The sequence below is a fragment of the Vicugna pacos genome, chromosome 8, assembly GCF_048564905.1.
Source record: "Vicugna pacos chromosome 8, VicPac4, whole genome shotgun sequence".
NCBI lineage: Eukaryota > Metazoa > Chordata > Mammalia > Artiodactyla > Camelidae > Vicugna > Vicugna pacos.
This window is the reverse complement of record NC_132994.1, coordinates 50,662,974-50,683,671: the sequence shown is the minus strand read 5'-3', so window position 1 is coordinate 50,683,671 and position 20,698 is coordinate 50,662,974. Positions and strand designations below refer to the sequence as shown.

Sequence of the window (20,698 nt, the reverse complement as noted above, 5' to 3'; positions counted from 1 at the left end):
CATAATCCCTATTCAATATATAGATTTGTCTAATGAATTAACAAATGAAATGATCACCTTGCCCATCTGAACTTTCTCATCTCCCTTCATTGGCTGGTATCCATCGATACAATCTCAGGCATACTTGAATTGGATTCAGGGCAAAAATCCTTTGGTAATCTAAGATTACCTTGTTCCCACTGAGAAAATGATAAACCCAAACAAAAGCCGAGGCTTGAGAAATGAGGACAAACACGGCTTTTGCACAGTCAACAGAGATTTTCACAGTGTGCTATCACTTTTTTTCCCCTTTGGAAAATTAACAATCTGCTCTTGCCGGAGTAGGAGGTAGACAATGGAGAGAAACGACCCCGGGGCTGGGCAGGGGGCCATGGTGAATAGCAGGGTGTGGGATCAGTTGACAACTTGTGAGCCCGTCCTCAGAGTGCCCCTGCCAGGTTGCATTTGTATTAGTTACATCTTCCCCAAGAGCAGGAGTCCCCCTTCTGTGCGTGAAGCTGACGGAGTCCTGTGCTTTGCAGCCCCCTGCCAACTCCCCGGCCAGGCTCTGTTGGCCCAGACACCAGGACGTCTTGGTTTCTTAAAGGCAAGCATCCCGCTGTTTAAATTTATGTTGGCCTTCGACTGCCGCAAAGGCAATCTGCTGAAACGTTTACTTCAAGTTAAAATGAAAAGAAAACGTCTTAAATGAATCCAGCTGTTTGTTTCAGTTCTCATTTTTGAACTAGTTGAGCCAAGCACATTGATTTTCAGGGGGAAAAAAAAAGAAAAGAAAAAGAAAAAGAAAAAAGGCAGCAGATGTATCCAGCTCAGGGTATTGATTTTGGGGGAGACATTCAGTCAAGTAAGCAAAATGTCATTTTTGGGCCAAAGTCCCCATCTTTTCGGGTTTTAATTAGGAAATAATGAAGCCTTCCAGCTGACTGAGGAGGGAAGAGGAAACAATTGTCCTTCTTTTAGGGAGCAAGTGGCCCATCAGACACTAGAGGTGGAGAAAGCCCTGAGGGGACCTCTCTTTGGGTTCATTACTCTCATGTGTTTTTGGTTTTGGTGGGAAAGTGGAAATGCCTTTTTCATAACATAGAAAATTCTGACTCAGTGGAGTTTTTAAATGCAGATTCCCAGGTGTCCTCAAGGGAGATCTTGCTGAGGTAGGTCTGGCATGAGAGCCAGGAATCCACCTTTTAGACAGCGTGGCATCGAGCTGTCTGAGTGAGAAAGACATCCTTCTAACTCGTTATCACAGCGCTTTCTCAGCGTGTTTGCGTCATGGCACACTTAAGAATGAGTCTTTGCACAGCACACTGGAATAAGGAGACGGGGTAGTTTTTTAAGGGTTAACTGAGGTCACAAGAAGAAAAAACTTCCCTGATTATCATGGTAATTACTCTGATCATTAACTGAATTCTGCAGAGGAGAAGCAAATATGGGACTTTACCAGAAGCTAGGACTCTACCCTCTTCCCCACACACCCCCCTCACAGGCATCTATGCCAACAATGGCCCACCAGCCAAGCTCTCTTGAATTACTGGCTGAACCTGTTCTAGGGCTGAGGCTGCATCACGGAGGGGCTGGGCCCCCCAGCAGAGATCACAGCCAATGAACTGCATGTGACCAACAGCGCCTAGGTGTTACTGTGCATTGGCGATTCTCAACCCAGAGTGACTGTACCCTCCCCCCCACCCCCACCCCTCCTCCATGCCAGGGGACACTTAACAAAGAAAGACTGGAGACATTTTCATTGTTGCTACTGGCACCGAGTGAGTCAAGGCCAGGGATGTTACTTAAACATCCTCCCATGTACAGACTGGCTCCCCACAAGGAAGAATTACCCAGCCCCAAATGGCCATCCTGCTGAGTTTAAGAAACTGCCCTCTCTGGACATATAGTGAGAGGAGAGAGTGTGTCCCAAATAAGGAGAATTTTTTTTTGTCTGTTTCTGTGAATGACAGTGTCTGGACAAAGGGACCCTACTTTGTTAAGGTGAAGTCTGGAAAGAAATCCAGATTTAAAATATTGTCTACTGGTAATTGCTTGGACTTTGATTTGGTGACTCTGACAGTCTAATTGCAGACCATTCCTTCTAGGACCTGGACATATCAGTCCTTAAGGCACAATGCAGAGCCATGAGAGGAGAGCTAGTTGTGTTTTTTCTTTGAAACAGCAACATTTTGCTTTTCACAGGAAATAAACACGAAAGCTGGTTGTAAACAACATGTATTTTTTTTCTAGTTTTACTGAGATATAATTGATACATAACATTGTATTAGTTTAAGGTGTAGAACACAATGATTTGATATATGTACATATTGTGAAATGATCACAATAAGTCTAGTTAAATTCCGTCACCACACATACACATTGTTTTTCCTTGTGATGAAAAGTTTTAAAATCTACTGCCTCAGTAGACTTTCAAATATACAATACAGTATAGTTTAGTATAGTCTCCCTGTTGTATGTGACATGCTCAGGACTTATTTCGTAACTGGAAGTTTGTACATTTGGCACCTTCATCTCTGGCACCCACCAAACCATCCTCTGTTTCTGAGTTTGATTTTTTTAGGATTTCACATATAAGGGAGATCGCCCGGTATTAGTCTTAAGAGCATGTATTCTTTGTACTGCCTTATAACCTACTGTTTATTCCATGCTAGTTAATACTTTTAAGGACATGCTGGAATTCCTTGCTTTCAGAGTGAAGAGATAACAGCTGCCAAATGATTTTTGGAAATGAGAACCCCTGTTGCTAAGTTCATTAATAAAAACAGAAATGTATTTTCACAAGGAAAAGCAAAAGTACCCAGTTACAATTTCTAAATCCAAATCTCCAACGCTGACCCCTATGCATCTTTTCAGTACTTTGGTCCACCTGGAGCCCTTAGTTTTGGAAAGACGAGCAAATTCCCAGCCACATCTCACCCCAGCAAGGGCAGCCAAGGTGCTCTGCTTAATCACATCATGCACACGCTCTTTTGATAAGACTACTCAGGACAGGTGTAGACCAGCCTGCAGGTGGGACTTGCCTTCCAGTCTGAAAGCAGATGGAGGCAGAAGACCTTCTTTTGTTGGGCTCGCCCACACCCCTTCCTCTCCTGAGAAGGTGGAAGGAGAAAACTCAAACTTGGCTTCTGCCCTTTTCCTCCACTTTCAGTTCTGATTTTTACCCCTCCAGCCAGAAGATGCGGGCTGTGCTTTTACTTCCCTTTCTTATGGGAGGCTCTTCCTCTGCGAGACCCACGCCAGGAGGACAGGCTGTATTCCTCCCTCTTCCCCACTCCAGCCTACAGGCTAAACTTAAAGGAGCTCAGTAAAGAAAACCCATAAGAGGACGTAAGATGACAAATAATTTTTAATATTGCACCTGTTGTATTAGGTAACATTATCACTTTTTTATATTTGAGGAATAAAAGGGGACCAAAAGATGTGGTTACCTAGTTAGTAGGTGGTAAAGGCAAGATTCAAACTCAATTCTCTCTCACCAAACTTGTGTTCTTCTTGTTAAATCTATGGAAAAACACCAGCAGGAGAATTCAAGTCTACCTCTCATGAGCTGTGTGAGCTCTCTGTGCCTCTGTTTTTCCTTGTCTACAAAATGTAGGTGATTATAATAATGCCCACTTCCTGGGAATGTTATAAAGATCAGCTGAGTTAATATATGACAGCTTAAAGCATAATGAAAATGTCAGGAGGAACTCCTGTTGTGATAAACTGTGTACCCATCACACTGGTGACAAGAGACTTTGCTTTCACGTACAGGTGATGCTGGGGGCTTTTTCCTCCACTGTTTTTAGAAATCGTGCTGCCTAATTAAAGTCTCCATTGACTGTATGAATGATTAGTCTCTGGAGTCCTTCTCTAAAGAGATTTGCTATCACAACTCTGCCTTTTAGACTCCCGTCTAAGTGTTTGTTCAAAAAAAGAGCACCTCGATCCTAAGAGCTGCAAGTTGGACTGGTCTAGTCACTGCAATTACCCCTAAAAGCATATGTCATTAAAAAAAATTGTCTCTGTGAGTATAGTGTGAGTTTTCTTAAAAGGAGATTTTCTTTCCACTTAGGCTTTAATTATTAACAGACTCTTATATTACCCTAGTATGCGTCACCGCCTAGCTTCCCTGGGGAAACTTAGCCAGCAGCCTCATTATCATATCTTTCTCCCCTTTTGCAGTTTTGTATATATTGCATGGTTAATACTTAGGTCATTAGCACCACTACTATTAATGCACACTGGATGCGCACCCCCTCCCCTTCCTCCGACCCTTCTTCTATTAATAGGACACCTCCTTACCAAGAGGAATCCTTCTCAGGTTATCAGGATGCAGCTGGATCGCTAGAGAAACAGATCCCCTTATAGCAGTGACTGGCTCAGGGATGGGCACACGCAGAGCCTGGAGAGTAAAGGTCTTCCCAGGGGCTTTTCTGCTGCAGCTTTCCAGGGAGACATCTTCAGGGGGTTCCTAAGCAGTAGGGTGTGAGTCTTGATTTCTGGAAGCCAAGAACCTGGGGAACACCCACCCAAAGAATGAAGCCAAGAGACAAGGTGAGACAGAAAGACAGAGCCGGAGGCCTGACAACGACATTTGGGTTCCAAGAAGCTGCCAGTCTTGAAGCCCAGGACTTCCCAAAAAGGTATCAACAAATTATTTCCCTCTTTTAACTTACTTGTTTCATCATGGTTTGAATTGTGTTTCTGTTGCTTGCAGCTGAAAGCATCTTGCCTACTTCACAGTGCAGTTGGGCATTTGACTTTTGTCTCTATAAAAGTGATGCACATGCATAAGACGAGTGTTCAGCACCACAGATATAACTACTGCAGTCAGTGCAATACAATCAATGAGTGGTCTCAATGGCTGAAGGACCCCACATATTTGTCGCCTGCTGAAGAAGAGTCACAGCCAGGGAACTGTTATTAACCAGCCCCCTGCTCGCTTCTCCCCTTAACTCTTTCAGGACCTGACATTTCTGACCTATTCATATTGCTTTCCTCTTAGATTTTAATCCACTGCATTTTTATAGTTCAGCGGCACTGGGACATTGGCTCCTTGCTCCTACTTACTTGTGTGATATTGTGAAAGTCACTTACTCTTTCTTAGCTTCATTTTTTTCACCTACCGCATCAAAGTGGTGGGCTAATCTTAGAAAATCACTATCAAACTTCTGAAATTACTGTGATTCTAATGTCCCAGTTGTTCTCTGCATTTGTCTCATCTTCCCAAATTAATCATAAGCTCTTTATATGCAAAAATGATATATTCAGCTGCTTTTGTGTCTTCAGCACATTTGGTTTTACATCACTCAGAATATTTTGGCAGGCCAGATTAAAATATTTTTGAAATAAAATTACTTTTGTTCTTAATTAATAAAAAATTGGGAAAGTAAAGGGGTCTTTCATTTCTCTCAGAGAAAATGGGGTTGAAAATCCCAGAAACCTGCAGCTATTAAAGTAAAATCTCTCAGACTGGCACTAATAATTGGAACAAAGAGTCCGTCAAAAATATAAGGCATAAACCACAGAAGAATAATCAAGATTAATAATTTCTTAGTATAAGATTACTTAATATAAATCTTTTTAAAAATGAATTCCTTTTTACCTCATTATAGAATTGGTAATATTTTTGAAGGTTGGAAAAATTTTTTAAAAGAAAAGAAAAATTTTTATATTAATTTTATGCAGAAAAAATGTTAAATATTACAATTTGATCTATTCTTTTCAATCTTTTGGAGAAAACTACTATTTTGTTTTTAGCTCCCAGCTAGGGAAAAGAATGGTATGTCCAACGATTTTTTCCACTTACCATTAAGAACACTTTTTCATATCATTAGTCTTTGAAATCATGATTTTCAATAGTTACAAAATATTTCATGATGTACACAAAACATAATTTATTTAATTTCCACTGTGATTGAGAAGCATGTAAATCTTTTCTGTTTTTTCCACATTATAAGTAACACACCAATGAACATCCTAGTATATAAATTTTATGCTCATCTTCTCTCATTTCCTTTGTTGGTATTAATTAATTAACTTATACTTAATGATTATGATTATAGTATATAATGATTAATTCATTAAATGCATTTACTTATATAAAAAAATTGAGATATTTAATGGCCAAAGTTCCTGAAAAGGGTTTCATGGCAAATGCAGAAGCAGTTTCTATGCTGTTTCCTGTAAGGGCCCTAGTTTAAAACCAAGTGTGGAGCGTTAACGTGCCATTTAGCTAAGGCAGTTTTGAGAGCGGCATGGGTGAAACATTCTTTGTCATCTGCAGAATCTGGTGCAAATAGCCTCAGGATTAAACCTCAGAATGTTATGGATGTTCAAAGATGTGCTCTCTGCCCAGTATTCACTCTCACAAATGTTTCACCATCTGATTTTACTATCATTAATAAATATTTCACATCTGTATCTTGCTGTCTAATTTACCAGGCACTTTCGCATGCACTATTTGATTCACACAGCAAATTTTGTAGCAGGAATATTCTACCCTATTTCTAGCTGAGGATCAGCATTATCTTTCAGAAAAGTAAACCTGACTGTGTCAAGCCCCATCCCCTCTTCTTGAAAGTTTCTGTGATGGGACATTGTATTACATGTATTTTTACCTTCATGGTGAAGTCCCCCACAGTAAAAGCACTCCTCAGCATGCAGCCTAAGCCCTTCCCCCACCGGCCCCAAGCTCCCTCTCCACCCTCCTCTCCCACCTCATCAACTTCTTGTCTCTCCACCCAGCCACGCTCTGCACCTCTCCCTGTGGGTCCTTCCTCATACCCTGAAGGCTTCTTCCTCCCTCACCTGACTAACTACTCTCACCCTATTACACCGTTTTAAATGATGCTTTTGCAAGAAGGTATACTCTTGAAGGCACGTTTTTCATTTTGAGTCCTCTATTCATATTGTGCCTCCATTACAGCACTTACTGTATCATCTTTGTAGTATATTTGGTGAAATGCTCTTTCCTCCAACTAAACAAAGCCCCTTTGCAGAAAAAAAAAATCACTTCTTATTTATCTCTGCAATCCCAGCACCTAGCACACTGCTGGACACAGAGTGGGTGCCGTACTAAATGAATGAGTTCAGAGGCAGAGCCCAGATCCTCAGTGTCCACTGATGTAGTGTCGGGGTCCAGTAGCATCCCCCAAATCACTGCAAGAATAAAAGCATTTGGAGAAAAGCAGTGATGCATAGATACAAACATCTGAGTACTTCTGATTCCTTCACTCCATCAAAAGTTTGGTAATTTTAAGCAAAGCTGCATTTTTATAAAGTTAATTCTTTAAGGAATAAAGGAAGAGGCTAAAAATATTGAAGAATAATTTCACATGGCATGTAGTAAAAAAAAGTCCTGGGCTAGAAGCCATGATGCTTGGTTTTTGTCTTGGTTTTGGCCAACGTCTAGCAATTAATGAATTAATTGGCAAACCCAGGACCTTTCTAGGCTTGACTTCATCAGCTAAGAACAAAAGGTCCAGATTAAGTGACTCCAGCCCCTTTACCATTCTATTAATTAACTGTGAAAACATTCTAATGTATTTCACATAAAATTGATGTTTATACTATTTGATGATTTGGTTTTCTCATAATTTTTTGTCACTGTGAATTTTCATTAAAATTGCCTAATTCATATTTGTTAAAGGTTTTTCTATATCTGAGGGAAAAAACTAAAGACTTCTCAGAGTCTCCTTCTGAATTCTCTAAAGCCAAGAGCTTAAGGCTTTCAGTTTAGATGTGGGTGAAATGAATCACATATGGCTCAAGTTCAGAGGTGGTTCTCCCAAGAGAAAGGAAAAATAATCCTTCAGGCAGTAGTCACCTTCCCCTGTGTTTTAGCCAGACTTGCCAGCTGAGGATTTTATAACAGAGCCAATTACAGGCTGAGTTCACTTGGGAGCTGCCGAGAACACTGATCAATAAATGATATTAAATCATTACAGGATAAAATCAAATATGCAGCATAACTGAAGAAATGAAAATTGTCTCCATTAGAACTGAAGCGGACAGTGCATTTACAGGAGGAAAAAGGAAATCACTCATCAAGTATTTCTGCTCTGCACCCAAGAGGCTCACCATCTGCTGGCCTCACCATCACACTGTCAGCAGGAGACAGTTACGTGAGATCAGCAGAGTCAGACAGCTGACATTCTGGATGATGATAGTACAGTTGGCCCTCCATAGCCTTGGGTTCCACGTAGCAGATTCAACCAACTTGAATCAAAAATAATCCCCCTAAATTCTAGAAAGCTCCAAAAAAGTAAAGCTTGATTTTACCTGCCATCAATTACTGGCATAGCATTTACATTGTATTTACAATTATTTACATAGCATTTACATTGTATTAGGTAGTATAGTAATCTAGAGATGATTTAAAGTATGTGGGAGGATGTGTGTGGGTTATATGCAAATACTGCTGTAAAGGAGCCTTGAGCATCCATGGATTTTGGTATCCTCAGGGGTCCTGGTACCAATTTGCCACAACTACCGAAGTGCAACTATCCATGATATTGTATTGTTTACAAAAATAACTCATTTTTCTAATATTCCAATTTTGGACAATTTACTATGCCCCCAAGTAGGCACCTAGTTTGGGAGAACCACAGGTAATAAATTTATCATAAACATTAAAAAGGCATATAATTTAAATAAATGTCAAATTACTTCCTCCATATGTGATGGTTACCTTTATGTGTCAGTTGGCTGGGCTGTAGTATCCAGTTGTTTGTTTGATCAGATGCCAGTCTAGATGTTACTTTTTTAGGTATTTTTTTAGACGTATTTTTAGAAGGTATTTTTTAGACGTGGTTAACATTTAAATATGTAGACTTTGAGTGAAGCAGATTACTCTTCATAATGTGGGTGGACCTCATCCAATCAGTCAAAGCCTTAAGATCAAAAACTGAGTTTTCCTGAAGAAGGAAGTTAACCTCCAGACGGCAACACAGAAACCCTGTCTGAGTTTCCAGTCTGCAGATTTCAGACTCAAGACTTCAACCCCAACTCTTTGAATTTCTAAACTACTGGCTTGCTCTACAGATTTTAGACTTGGCAGCCCTCACACTAGCATGAGCCAATTCCTTAAAATAAATGTGTCTCTCTCTTTTTCTCCGTGTGTGTGTATCTTACTGGTTCTATTTCTCTGGAGAACCCTAGGACACTATAGCTCTACCTAACTCAATCTGAACAACTATTTAAAAAGCACCCACCTGCTGAGACATTAATGAAGACTCTGCACTAAGGGAGGAGTGTGGGGTGAAGGGTGGGAAAGGCAAGATTGGGGACAGTCACTCTGCTTGAGAATCTGGGTCTAAGGCTAGTTTTGTGGAGAAAAGTTTGTTCCTAGGTACAGACCCTACGTGTCCAGGTAATCCGCATATCTATGTCCAACAAACACCTAGAGTCCCCACTGAGGGCTTTCCCCAGACCAGCCACAGTCCCAAGCTCTTTTCATATCCCAGCTCTATCAGTCCTAGTTGGGGTGGGGAAGAGCTGTACCCTCTACCACATCTGAGGAAACTGAGCCTCAGGGGCCCTGAGTAAATCATCTACCCAATTGTGGACCCACAGCCCTAGTCTGTCTGACTCCCGAAATTAGCCTCTTAACCATGATGCTAAACTGCCTCCATAAAAAGAAACAGGATCCACTGAAGAGAAAGTAAACATTTTAACTGCAAAGAAATTAGATGGTGTATGGGTCATCAGTATTTGGGGCCAGCATTTAACTAGTCTGGTCTGAAGGCTTTTATATTACAATGTTAGTGCTCTTGGCCTCCTTGTTTTAAACACACGTTTCAAGTGTGTTCGTAACTGCTCATTGAAGCACAGTTATGATGACTGCATTACAATTTTTGACCTGTAGTTTTAATTCTAAAATTTCTGACATCTTAATGTTGGCACCTATTACGTGCTAAATAGTGTCTTCCTAAATTCATTCATTGAAGTCCCAACCTCCAGTACTTCAGAATGTAACCATATTTGGAAATAGGAGCCTTAAGGAGGTAATGAAGGTTAAATGAGGTCATATGATTGGCCCTAATCCATGTGACTGTGTTTAGAAATAGGGCCTTCAAAGAGGTGATTACGTCAAAATGAGGCTAGTAGGGTGGAGACCCAATCAGATATGATGGTGCCCTTAAAAGAAAAGGAAGAGACACCAGGGATGTGGGTGCACTGAGTAAAGGCCATATGAGGACACAGCAAGAAGATGGCCACGTGCAAGCCGAGGAGAAAGGCCTCAGGAGAAGCCAACCTGCCGACACCTTGATCTTGGACTTCCAGCCTCCAGAACTCTGAGAAATAAATTTCTGTTGTTTAAGCCACTGGTCTTTGGGATTTTGTTATGGCAGCCCTAGCAAACTAGTACAGTGTTTATTGTCTTTTATCATTAAGCTTGAGATCTTCCTAGTTCTTGGCGTAATGAGGGATTATGGCTTGAAACCTGTTCATTCTGGGTATCATATTATGAAATTCCAGCCCTTCTTTAAGCTTTCTGTTTTAGATGCTTTCACTGACACCATTCCAGCCTGAGAAGGGGAGGCACCACCTCATTACCACCAGCCAGGTGGAGAAAGAAGTCCAAGTCCTCCACTGGGCCTCCATGAAATGTGAGGAGTCTCTTCGTTACTACTGGCGAGGGCCAGGAAGCCCAGCTCCTCACCAGCCTCCACAGACACTCGCCTGACTGGCAAAGTTGGGTTGCCTCGTTTCTGCTCCCCGTGTGGCTTCCACTAACAACATAGGAGGGGCTGGCCTTGCTACTGCTGGGCAGTGATGAAAGGCTTGCCTCTTCAGTAAACTTCTTCTTCACTGTTAGGTGGGTGGAAGTCCAGGCTCTCCACTGGCCTTCACTGATACCATGGAGGGAAGGAGTCTTGTTGCTAAAAGGGAATGAAAGCTCTGGTTGCCTAATCAGTGTTCTCTGACACCTTGGCAGGGAGACTGGCACCTGATAGCTAACAAAGGCAGAGTCTAGGCTTTCCATTGACCTGCTGGAGGGTGGGGATGAGGCTGGAGTAGAATAAATATTGTCCAAAATTTTTCTGTTTTGCTAGGCTGCTCCTTTACTAATTCTTTGGTGAGAAAAAGTGGGCTTTTGTCAGGGCATTTTTTTATTTTCTGTGTCTGCTCATGGGTGTTTCTGTGGTGATGGGGTGAAAAGAAAATCCAAAGAACTCACCACTGCGACATTCCCCCTTTGTGTCCCAAGGCCCCTAGGCCTCCTGCCGTCTTCTCTGCACCTCTCAGAGTCTGCTTGTGTTTGTTTTGAATGTCATGCCCAGGGCTTTTAGCTGTACTTAGCCAGAGGAATTAGGAGAAAATACGTCTACGCCATCTTCCGGAAGCAAGCGTTTTGACCCATTTTTGAGCATCTGAAAAGCCAATTTGTCAAAACATTTTACGAACATCTTCCAGGGGAAGAGTGATCACCACAAGTCTTAAAAATGTTTTCCCCTCCATTAGTGGGCATTTTCACCTAATCTAAACCCAGCCTACCATCCTCTTTTTGGATTACTCTCTCCTTTCCCTTTTCTGCTCACTAATCTTTCCCCTTTCCATTTAGAGCAAACCCAACAAATTATCTCGCCTGCCTTTCCCCAAAATTTTGGTGTTTATTGAGTGCCTTTTGTGTGCCCAGCTCTGCAGAATGCACTTAGCTAAAAGCCTCCCTCAGCTCTGAGCAAACGGAAAGCTGCTGAAATGTTTTATCCTGCTATTTATTAAGTGACCCTGACTATTTCTAAACTAAGTCACAGACAATGATTATTTCAGGTTCATTTCACATTATCTTCTCAAATATTTCCATCTTAGAAGAGGCCACTGCCTGCTCTGAAAGATCAGCCAAAGTCATCTTTAGAAAAATAGCGACAGAATGAGATAAAAGGCTTCCAATTTGGGCTCAGTGCCTTATTTGCTTAAGTGATATAACTGAAGTAATGGATTGAGCCAATGGTGCCCAAAACATCCTTCTCTTTGATTCTCCTCATATCACTTAGCACCCCCTGAAAGGACCTCACCTATCTGTCTCCATATCTTCAGCCCTCCCCACCACTCAAAGCAGGAGCTGTCCATCTTGTCCCCTGTCACTTCCCAGGGGTACGACTATGCTGTACTGAGTAGACTGTCCAGAAATACTTGTTTGCTCTCATTGGAATGAGATGTTTAGACATATAACATCTAAAATTTCTGCAAGTGCATTTCATGTCCTATTACAGTGCCCTCACTTTCAAAACTGACCACTCTTGATGGGAAATTTAATTGGAATGATTTATATTTTTACCTCAACTGTTTTTCAAGAGTATTTAATCACCTGTTCTTTAAAAAAAAACCCTCATAAGTCTTTTTCATGGAAGACTTCAGAAGTAGTTTCTGTATTAAAATGCCCAATTGTTAGGACATGCATATAGATTTTTGCATTTTGCCAAATACATTTTTCTGAATTTTTCTGGCAAGAGAAAAAGAGATAGTGATCTATTTTGAGGAATCAGCCCGTGTGATTATAAAGGCTGAGAAGTCCCATGGTCTATCATCTGCAGGCTGAGATCCAGGAGAGCCCATGGTGCAATTCAGCCCAAGTCCCAAGGCCTGAGAACCAGAGTTGCCCATGGTGTAAGTAAGATGTATTTTAGAGTTTCAGGGAAACACTGCCCCTTTGTACTTTTGTTGTTAAGTTGGTGGGCTGTTAGGCTGGGGTTATAGGCAGACATTTATCTTGCCTGGCAAATGGAGAAACCCAGTCAGTGAGGCAGGGACAGAGCCCTGATTATACTGTTGGAGCACCTAGATCTAGCCATACCTGAAGCGTAATTCATCCTCAGGATTCCTAGAATTCTTGAGTTGGCATGAGATGGATTTCAGTGACTCAGCCAAAAGCATTTTGACTGTATCATAAATATTTTCCCAGTGATTATAATATAAAAACAGCAAATGAGATTTATATTTTGGCACATCCAAAATCTACAAAAAGAAAATTGGAAAGTAGGCAGAGAAAGGGGAAAGCTGTAGAATTCAATTGGTGTATGTGTCTCATTGACAAAACCAAGTTCTCCATTCTTAACAGTGAGCTCTGGATTTTGAGCTCTTTGATGCTCTGTATCTATACGGTTATATCTGCAGTAGCCACTTGACACATGGGGTGACAGCCCAGGCAACATCAGGAAACCGCTGACATCAGTTGGTCTAGTAACAGGTAGCAAGCCAGGCTGCCACAGGGTGAAATCTTAGGGATATAATGTTAGTTCCTGGGGACATAATGTTAGTTTCCTGGGGGACAAGTGTGAGAGGAAAGGATTTTGAGGATAAGGTAAAGAATGTTTGTGGGAGAGACTGGAGAAGGATATAGTAGTTTGATGAAAACAAACAAAAAAGCTCAGTTAGCACTCAAATCAATGTGAGTTCATCTTTACAAGCAATAGACCCTACGTCTAGCTAAATTAGGCAGAAAGAGGATTTATTACAATAGTGTTGGATGACCCACAGAATCTCCAGGTAGGCTGGAGAATCAGGCTTGGAGGACACTCTGGCAGGGCCTCCTCATAACATAAACGTGGTCCAGCAAAGATGCCCAGCACTGCGTGCCTCTCAGACAGCACCAGCAGTTGATAGTAGAAGCAGTCGCCACCTTCACCAGGACGCATTGTGTATAGTATCTGCTTCTTTATGTCACTATCTTCCAAAGCAACATTTGTGTGACTTTGGGGCATTGAGGGGAGGGAAGTAGAGGGCAGAGGGTGGAGTATGACAGGCAGAGCCAAGTCCATGTGCCATGCCCTAGCTGCAAGGGAGGCTGTGAAAATGGATGCAGGGCCCTGTCACCTTCTATCACAGCACATGAACTCTGGGAATAATGTATTCTCAAATATAAGTGCGTTCAAATGATAAGTGGCCAAGAATAATGGCAAACACACTAAACTCCATTAAATTCTAGTGTGGGCAGTGACTCAGAGTGCAGGCTTTGGAATAAGACTGCCTAAGTTCAAGTTTAAGGTCTAGTAATTCCTTGCTCTTTAATTTCCCTCAGACTCATTTTACTCATTGGGAAAATGGAGATAAGACTAGAACCCAGCCCAGAGTTGGTATAGAGATTAAAGAAGGCAATGCTCACATGAAGAGACAAATTATGAGCCTGAGGATGCCCGGCCTTTCCTTCTCTTTATCAAAGAAGATTCTGGTGGTGGCCTTTCCATTTATTTTGTTTCCATATCCTCCAAGGAAGGCTCTGTTATTGCCAAAGCTGTTCCTAGGGCCTTTGTGATATAGAATTGGGACAGAAGATCGGGAGGGATATAACTCAAGATGCACCTGTGCTAGGACTAAGACAAGGAAAGGCTTTTTCAAGGATTTTGGAGAAAAGAAAGACTGGAGATCTAGGGATACTAGAAAAGAAGATAAGAGAGGAAGGGGGCTTTTAAGAATATTGCCCTTAAAAGATAGATAGATAGACACACAGACAGATAGATATCAAATCTTATACACGTCATCTTCTATATTATGTATTTAATCTTTTATGGTATTGAGGAAACTCTAGCAATGAATATGGCAATTTAAAAATTATCTTTTGTTGGTGGACCATGTTTCTTTTAGGTGCCTCAAGAATAGATTAAGTGGATCATTGAGTCCTCAAGAAGGAAATGAAAACACAGGTAAAACACTTAGCATACTACCTGGCACAGAGTAAGTGCTCTAGACATGTTCACCGCTGTTATTATCAGAACTGGATCAGAAAGCCAGAGAAAGACTTCCAGCAAGAACGGTACGATGTTAGCAGTCACTTGAGCCATAGAACCAGAACTTCATAAAATCCTCTGAGGGAGAGCAGGATTGATGCCAAACCCCAGGCAAATTGACCTGAATCTGCTGACAGGCAGCTGTAGGGCCTTCATCCTTCTCTCCCACCTCCCAGGTAGAAAGCAGAACTCCTTGTTATGAGCTAAACTGTGCCACTCCACCCCTGACTCACGTGGGGAAGTCCTCAGTACCTCAGAATGCACCTTATTTGGAGACAGGGCCTTAAGGAGGTAATTAAGGTAAGATGAGGTCATATGTGTGGACTTGAATCCAACAGGATTGAAAGAAGGGATCTAGTCCCAGACAGACATGCAGAGAGGGTAAACCATGTGAAGACATCCATCCACAGGGAAAAAGATCCTCAGAAGAAACCAACCCAGCTGACACCTTGTCCTTGACTTCTTGCCTCCAGAACCGTGAAGAAATATATTTCTGTTGTTTAAACCACCTGTCTGTGGTGCTTGGTTACAGCAGCCCTACCGAATGAAAACACCTGTAAACCAGCGACATCGAGGTTCAGGGCATTGTCGGTGTACTCCTCATTGTATTCGGCTTGTAAGCTCATGAGGCAAAGTGTAGAAGCTCAGAAGATGCTGGAGGTATTACCCAGGTTGCTAAATGTCAGTCTGAGGAAGTCATCCAGAAGCTGTTAGATGGTAGAAATGAATTTGGCATTGCTCACTGGTAATCATAATGACAAGTAACACTAAAGATTCAGATACAGGGAGTCCATCTTTGTTTAAGTCATTAAGTAAGAATCAATAATACCCAATATCTATTGAAGGTGTTAATATGCTAGATGCTGTTACTTTGCTGTGTTAACTGATTTAGTGCTCACAACAACCCTATCAATATTAAATATCAAAATATCCGTTGTTGATTAAAATATTAAAATATTAATTGCTATTGCGAATATGATCAGCATTCTAATAATATTCTAACATAAAACCCCTTGCACAGGTAAATAAATGAGACACAGAGAGGAGGTATAATTTTCCCAAGGTCACAAAGCCAGTAGTTGGCAGTCTAACTGTGAGATTAGCTCCAACATATACACTCTTCCCCATCATTCTATATTGCCTCACCATACACTATGTTTACTATAAAATATTTAGAAAATAGTGAAATAAACATAAAGTAGAAAGTACCAAGAGGATCTCTGAGTTTGACCTGAGTGACTCTGATAACCTTGAAAGTAAGCTTCTTACCTTCTGCTGCTTGAATCCTTCACCAGTCAGAAGTAAGTATTGTGAATGACCTTTGGCCCTAATAAATATCAGTGTGACTTGTTTTAACCAAAAAGAGATTAATATGACTGTCCCTTTAAAAATGGTCAGTGTTTGGGAAAAAAATATTATTTGCTGAGTTTTAATGATCCTCCAAATAAACCCAATTCCTTTGTCATCCTTTCCTCAATATTAAAGTCCTCAGTATTAATGTGAATATGATTAGCATTCTAATCATGTATTTACATAAAGGCCCCATTTTTCAGTTTTTCCCACCCACTGTTTTTAGTATTTGGCAACCTTGGTGCCGAGGGTCAGGGTTTGTTTGAAAGCGGCTCTTGGCCCCCACCGGCTCTATTTACAACCTCCCACAGTTCCCACATAGCTACAGATGGGTCCTTAGGCCTTAGTCTATCATAAATTTCTTTCTGTAGTGCATAAGGGGTGACCCAGATTTTTTAAATGCCTACAGTCTCCTCTAAAAAAGCAGTTACTTCAAAGGAGGGATTTGTTATAGAGAACACAAACAAACTATTTCAGCTGGGAGCTACTCAGAGATTTTGTAATTTACCATTAAATAGGATTCTTAGCATTGGCAACGGGAAGGCATTCTGCCACAGAGAACCATTGCAATTGATCAGAGTCCACCATCATGTGGACTAAGAAGGCAGCAATAATCTCACCATCCATCTAACTAAGTAGATCAGCCAGAACGCTTTATAATACAACTCAAGAGTGCTAAGCAGGGTGTGATAGAAGATAAGACTTCTGTAAGGAACTGAAATCACTGCTAACTTTTCCAAGCCCTTGGTCAGGTCATTTTTCCTGGTTACTATGTGAAAGCAAAAGCTGTATTTCTAAATCTCTTTTGGAAGTGTGATGTTAAAAAAAAAAAAAATACCCTTCTTATTGGAAATTTTGTTAGTCTTTTCTGGGGACACTCTTTGACTTAACAACAGCATAATACACACTTAAAGACAGATCAAATTTATGGACTATGACATTTTAATCTTTACCTACCCAACTGTGTTGGGAATAGTACCTTGAGTTCATTATGTTTTCAAATTAAATTTAAATCCATAAATTTCTTATGCATGCTGTGCAAAACAATCTATTCCATAATACTTATTTGTTAAGTATTTGCACTGTGCTTACTGGAAATCACAAAAGGCAAGGTTGTTGTTCTCGACTAGTACAAATAGATTTTTTAAGTGAAAAATTAATATTTAAAGAGAACAAACAAGGTAAAAATAGGTTTACCCCATTTGTAACTCAAGACCATCATATAGTGTGTGTATATATACTATATATATATAGTATATACATACTATATACATACTATACATACTACATAGTATATAGACTAGATTAAACTAAAAATCTGAGCCATCGCTAGTTAGTATAAGCATCTTCAAACTGCATTTAGTATTTTACATAAATTTTAATACTCCTAGCAGTTTCACTGGGGGGACAAATCTTTCCTATTATCTGGCAGTGGCAGATAAAAGCAAGGGCAGTAGTGCATGAGGAGTTGCAAAAATTTGCTATGAGGGGTCACCTACCTGACTCTGCCTTAGAACTTGCTGCATGAGCCTACATCTCACCCTCTGCCTGGGGCTGCCTTGTCCTGGTTCTCCTTCCTGGCTCTCTCCTTGGCTTAGCATTACCCCCACCTGCCCTCCCGCTCACTTTAGGTTAAGCCTGGCTCACACTCTAGCCCTTAGGTAGGGATGTCCAGACAACCATTCCACCGCAACGTGACCTCAGTCCCTGCAAGGGGAATTACTGAGAATGCAAAGATGTGAATATGGTTGCTTACATAACTAATTTGTTTTAAAGCCCAGTTAGTCAACAAATCTCTGCTCTGGTTTAGGCTTAGCAGTAGATAATCACACGCGTTGCATCACACACTGTGACGTTGTTACAGAGCCCCTACGCCCTTGCCTTGACACACAGATTTCCCGGCAAGAGCAATCATCCTAGAAGTTGAGAAACAAATACAGGCTTTTTCCTACACTTGATGACACCTCTTCATCTCTATATTCCCATTACTTTCTGCAGCCCCTATTGCTGTACCCAGGATAGAAGCCATGAGCACAGAGAGACCCTTTGTAACAATAAAGCACTTGGGTACTCTCCAATTTCAAAGGGCTTTCATCTACTAAGGAATCAGCATGGTATAGTGGATTTGAACTCTTGACTATGCTATTTGAGTTTGGAAAACTTCCACATGCTGTATGCAAAATGGGATTAGTTATAACTGCTTTGAGCCTCTGTTGAAATGGTGGCCAATGTAATTGACGTTCCTAGGGGTCCCTGGCACATGAAAGGCACTCGAGACATGGCTACTGTTACCACATACTATTTCTAGAGAGATCAGAAAACACATAGGACACCAGGCAAATTTTAATTTCAGATAAATAACAAATAATTTTTCAGTATATTGCATGGGGCATATATTGACTTTATTTTTATTTGCTAAATATAACAACCCTAATTATTTAATTTGATCTTTAGGACAATCATTGAAGTGGCTATTGTTCACATTTACAGGTGAGGAAACAGACTCAGAACAAGAAAATGATGTGAAATAATCATCAACATGTTAAGCAGTAGAACCTGTTCTATTTAACACAGGTTTGGGGTTTGTCGGTTGCTTTATTTTTTCTCAGAAAGGATGCTCTTTCGTGTCTATACTTTCCTCTCTCTGTACCTTCATCTCACCCCCAAGGTGCTTCCCACAGCCACCTAACATAGATGCTCCAGGCATGGACTGTTGGCATGAACAGAGAACAAGGTGGCATGGGATTGCTATGCTACCCTGGAGTACACCCCAAAAAAGAAGAACTGCCTTTAAACACAAGAGTTGAGATGAGGTGGATTGAAAAGAAAGATAGGTGCTAGGTCTGCTATTACTCAATATTAATAGAGCACTGCTGACGTGCAGGCAGTATCTGGGAAGAGTCTACTGTGTATGCCAAGCAGCGAGCTTGCTCAGGGTAGATGTGAAGACGGGGGGTCAGGAAGATACCACAGGCACACCATGAAGATACTCAAGGTCAGGAACGAGAAATTTTTGTATCTTATCTGCCTATTCCCTACCTGCCTCATTTTCGCTGTGCCTTGTTCCTCATAGCTTATCGGCATCTTCATCAAAGAGTGACTGAAGGAGATAACGTTCAAATGACATATTGATGTTAGCAAATCATTACAGCTGAGGTTCAGGGTGTCTGTGAGATTGCGCTGAGCCGGCTCAGAGTTACAATCAGCATCAGGAGCTGGCCTGATCAGTAATGTATCAGAGGGGATGGGAGAAGAACTTTAAAATCACCTTTAATTATCATCTTCTGGGGACAAGCCAACTTAAAAACATCCTCCATAGACCAGAGATCAAGGAGGATAAATCTGATTCCCATTGTAAGGAAGCTCCAGAAGAAACGGGGTCTCCAGAAAGTATCCTGCCCTGTTTGTTTGGTTTTTTTAAGTTCTCTTCAGAAGAACTCTGATTTCTTATTCCTGCCAGCACACCAGTTTTTTTTTCTATTGTAACTATATACTTAGAAAAAAATTTAACACACTAGCCCTTATATATGATATTATCTCGAGTGGCTAAAACAGGAACTTGCCTGTGGAGAGAAGGGAGTCCTGTGGGCCTTTAAATTACCACAGAGCCCAGGAAGCTGACACTTCTTTTTCTAGAGTGTGTTTTGATGCCCTTTTCACAATACTCCCATGGCGCCTTTTTACTGTGCAGTGGTCCTCATTTCTGCCTATTTTAGCTTTTATTTCCATCAAATTTACTTGCAGTGGTGGAGAGGCTGAACTTGGGGTATTATTTTTAATCTGCATGAAAATTCCTTTCCCCCTTTCCATATTTATCAGAGGCTGATTTGGCATCTCCAAGAAGGAAATCACTACACAGTGTAGAAAATGCTTACAGCGGCCCGAAAAGTGACAGACTGACTGCGCCAAAAAAAAAAACCTCTGCTTATTGGCAACACCTGTTATCTCAGCTCATTTCTACACACCTAGCCTGGAAATACCTGCCATGAAATGTCAATTGTTTACTCTGTAATAAATCTGCAAATTGCTTAGCTCAGGGAGCAGAGTCTCCTTAAAGTAGCATTTCTCAAACTGTGAGCCATGGACCACCTGCAACAGACTCACCTGAGGTCCTTATTGGAAAGACCAATTTCTGGGCCCCACTGCACACCTATTTCTGAATCAAAATCTGTAATTGACAACAATGAGTCTTTAAAACCTTGCCTTAGAGAATGTATCAATGTGACCAGAATTGAACTTTATGACTTATTTCCTCAATCGATCAGCTAGTATGGCGTGGCTAATAACTGCCCGTGACTTCATCACTTCCCTGCATCCTCTCTGGCCCATGCACCTGGCTCAAGGATGGATGAGGGAGCTGCATACTTGACAGCATCTGAGAGGAACACTGGGCAGCACTGAGGACCCAGGCTGGGTGAGGCCAGCAGTCTGTGCACCAACCAATCTGCGTGGTACCGTGGCTTCTCTATAACAGGTTCAATACCTGTGGGACCCTCCGACTGAGGCAGCCTCCACTTGCTTTACATCTGCAGAGAGAGACAAAAAGGCATAATTCCACACACACAGACACAAACAAGAATGACAGAAAATTATTTAAAAAGTAACTTAAACATGAATATATATGCTAATAC

At 41.2% G+C, this 20,698-nt stretch overlaps 1 long non-coding RNA gene across 2 annotated transcripts in view; it reads right to left on the bottom strand.

Moving 5' to 3' along the window:
• The window catches only part of LOC116281499 (uncharacterized), a 39,566-nt gene that overhangs the window by 13,977 nt on the left and 4,891 nt on the right, over window positions 1–20,698 (bottom strand). Inside the window, exon 3 of one of the 2 annotated variants that reach the window (XR_012075261.1) lies at window positions 20,401–20,593. This is a non-coding gene — a long non-coding RNA (uncharacterized lncRNA). Of the gene's footprint in view, window positions 1–20,298; window positions 20,594–20,698 lie in introns of those variants that run through there. The other variant, XR_012075260.1, reaches the window with a different exon arrangement.